We start from the raw sequence: 3,774 nt of genomic DNA on the forward strand, positions 1-3,774 counted from the left end.
CAAACATTTTCATAACTGCAGTTAGCACTGCACTCTTTTATTATTATTATTATTTTTTTTTTTTTTTTATTTCAGATAGGATGGTCCTCACCTTCCTGGAACTCAACTCTGTAGACCAGTCTGACCTTGATTGAATTTAGAGGTCTACCTGCCTCTAACTGGGAGTGCTGGGATTAAAGGCCTGTGTAACTACCACCGGCTAGTTTGTCATTTTTTAATTTTTACTTATTTATTATGTTTGTTTTTGAAGGCAGGGTTTCTTTGTGTAGCCCTAGAGGTCCTTTAACTCACTCTGTAGTAGACCAGGTTAGCCTTGAACTCACAGAGATCAGCCTGCCTCTGCCTCCCAAATGCTGAAATTAAAGGTGTGTGCCACCACAGCTTGGCTGAGCTTGTCATTTTTAAAGGAGCCACTCAGATAACCAATTGTTGTATAGCTGGCTCCTGTTTGTATGTTTAGCATCTTCCAGATTTTCCTGGTGTAGGTGACACTTGTTTAGGCTCAAATACTATTTTAAGAAACCTCTGGGTAAGGACCCGAAGTGGAAGTGATTCAGTTTTGCCCACAGGTCAAGGTATCTGTTAATCTGGCCTCATCTGTGGCACAGTTTCGTCTACCTGGCTCCAGGGGAGCAAGCAGCTTCTGTATGTTTCATTTATTCATGTGGTGGTTTTCTGGCGTCCCCATCCCAATACCTTAGCAGATAAAATAAACTATTTTACCTGGCTCCAAGCCTCTATTTTCTGCAAATATTGACAGAATGTGGGAGAGTGTTAGCTAAATCATAATCTGTAGACTCTTCAATGTGATTGGTGGTGGGCCAAGCAGCAAATGAGTACCTAAGTGCCTTAGATGGGCGGGCTTCAGGGAGAGGAGAGCTTCCATTGCGATGGTGTGTCAGACCTTCCAAATTAATGTTGTCTTACTTAGCTCTGCAAACACAGGTTTAACAGGAACACAACATCAGCAACGACAATAACAGACATGGAATGTGTGCTAGGCACTGGTGTGAGCATTCTTGGGTACTTTAGTCCGTGCTTCTCACATTTTAAAAAAGGAAAGCACTGAACAAATAAATTTACACGACTCACATGCACATACATATAACAAAACTATTAGAAAATAGCATGACTATTTGGAATATACTCTGGAAATGTCTGTTCGTTTCTTTATAATCAAAGAAAAGACGAACCATTATAATTAAAGTAATTAAGAGCCGTAAGTAGGCTTTGACAGATGCACATGTTTAACTCTCACAGAACTTGATGTGAGTGATGATATTTCCATTTTACACAGGTAAAGGACTAGAGTCTAGGCCGTTTGAGTTCAGAAGCTATATATTGAGCCCCTAAACTACGTGTGGATTTTCCTGGGTGTCTCTTGCATGGTGACTGAGTAGATTAAGGAATTTAGAATATTAATAAGCATTAAAAGGTCAGGCAAATAGAGTCAGGCTTGGTGGTTTACATCTTTAATCTCAGCACTCTGGAGCCAGAAGCAAGAGGATCTCTGAGTTTGAGGTCTGCCTGGCTTACATAGTGAGTTCCAGGATAGCCGACAAACAAACTGCAAAATCAGGAAACAAAAGGATGAAATTAAATATAATGAGGGAGTGTCCTAATTCAGAAAATTCTGGTTCGCAATTTGCCAATTTTAAAGCTTTTATCTCAGGCTGGAGAGATGGCTTAGCAGTTAAGAGAACATCTTCCGCCAGTTCTGGTGGCACAGGCCGGTAGGATTTGCTGAAGGAGGCAGAGGCAGGTGTATCTGGAGTTGGAGGTCAGCCTGGACTACACATTTAAGAAAGAAAGAAAAAAAAAAGTACATCTTCCAGGGTACCTACCTCTTCCAGGGTACCTGTGTTTAATTCTCAGAACCCACATAGTGTCTCACAATTATTTGTTAGCTCTAATTCTAGGGGACCTGATGCCCTCTTCTGGCATCTGGAGGAACCAGGCATACAAGTGACATACATACATTCAGATGAAAATATCCGTAGACATAAAATTTATAAAAAGAGCCAGATGGTGGTAGTACATGCCTTTAGTCCCAGCTTTGGGGAGGCAGAGCAGACGGATCTCTGAGTTCGATGCCAGCCTGGTAAATAGAGCAAGTTCTAAGACAGTCAGGGCTACACAGAAAAAGCTTGTCTTGAATAAAACAAAACCAATATATATAAAGACTACTGAGACAAAAAAGGCTTAAAATAGGTGGATTTTCTGGCCGGGCGGTGGTGGTGCACGCCTTTAATCCCAGCACTCGGGAGGCAGAGGCAGGCGGATCTCTGTGAGTTCGAGACCAGCCTGGTCTACAGAGCTAGTTCTAGGACAGGCTCCAAAGCCACAGAGAAACCCTGTCTCGAAAAACCAAAAAAAAAAAAAAAAAAAAAAAAAAGGTAGATTTTCTGGATGAAAAGCCAGATTTTTTTTGTACTTTATATTAATTATATATTAATCGTGCTTGTGTGTGTGTGAGTATAATAAAAATCAGGAAATACTTCATTTTCTTTATTTTTGGTTAGTTTGTTTTTGTTTTTTCGAGACAGGGTTTCTCTGTGTAACCTTGGCTCTCCTGGCACCAGCTCTGTAGACCAGGCTGGCCTTGAACTCAGAGATTCTCCTGTGTTTGCCTCCCAAATGCTGGGATTAAAGGCATGTGCCACCACTGTCAAGCTGATTTCATCTTTTCTTTTTTTAATTTTAGATGGTCTTTTATTGAAATATTTTCTCTTATTGTTTCTTAGCTAGCTGGGCATTCCACAGCACCATTGTTGATATCATCAATGATGTCACGAGGCCGTCCACATTGCAGCCCACAGACTGTGCAGTACCCAGGATCTCTTTAATAGTTTCAGAAAGTTCTCTAGCTAAAGACCCGTGTCTCATCTGCCGGGCAGTGTTGACAACCTCATCGAAAATGATATTTCCGCTATGTTTAATGTTCTTCTGCTTCTTTCTCTTGGTGGCCTTGAGGACTTTGATGATCAGGGCAGAGGCAGAGGGCACCGCCTTAGTCTGGGCCTGTCTGTTCTGGGTTGTCAGTTTCACTGTAACCTCTGGCCTTTCCAGTCACCCGTTGCCTTGGCAATATCATCACCAATTTTTTTTAGAGACAGACCCAGGGGGCCTGATCTTAGGGGCCAAGGTGGATGTGGTCCAGCCTCACCTCTGGTGCACCTCAGGTATAGGACTTTGATCTAGTTGGGGTTGAACTTGGGCGGCATGGTGGAGGTGCGGATGAACCCAGATTCGGGGTGACTGAGGAAAGTTGCACCATTGCCTCCTTTGAGCCGAAAGCCAAAAAGTGATTTTATCCTTTTTTGAAAAAAGATATTTTTAATATTTTTATTTGATATGTGAGTGTTTTTGCATACATGTCTGTAAGTGTACCCTGTGTGTGAAGTGCCTGATGAGGTCAGAAGAGACTGTTGATTCCCAGATATGTGTCCTACCACTGGGACTTACTGTGAGACTTTGATAACCCAGCTGTTTGGGCTAAGTGTTCCCATCTATAAAACAAAAGCCCAACTAATCTCTAAGCGCTTTTCTGACTTTGTCCTGGTATGGTACTATTTGATGACCTTGCTTGTTTATTCTTTTGGGTAAGGGGGGGTATTTTTTACCTCATTGAGCAAATTCTTTGCTCCCCTTACACCCAACTCCATGTTCTGAAGAGCTGCCCATGAAGCTACTGAGATAATGGAACAATGGACTGGATAGTTCCCTATATCTCATTCATGATTCTTGAATTCAAGTGACCACAGGTTGGTTAAG

At 42.0% G+C, this 3,774-nt stretch overlaps 1 pseudogene; it reads right to left on the bottom strand.

Moving 5' to 3' along the window:
* Positions 1-2,715: 2,715 nt before the first annotated feature.
* Positions 2,716-3,287, bottom strand: LOC102002508 (annotated as a pseudogene).
* Positions 3,288-3,774: the final 487 nt, after the last annotated feature.

The sequence above is a fragment of the Microtus ochrogaster genome, unplaced genomic scaffold (genome assembly GCF_000317375.1).
Source record: "Microtus ochrogaster isolate Prairie Vole_2 unplaced genomic scaffold, MicOch1.0 UNK1, whole genome shotgun sequence".
Taxonomy (NCBI): domain Eukaryota; kingdom Metazoa; phylum Chordata; class Mammalia; order Rodentia; family Cricetidae; genus Microtus; species Microtus ochrogaster.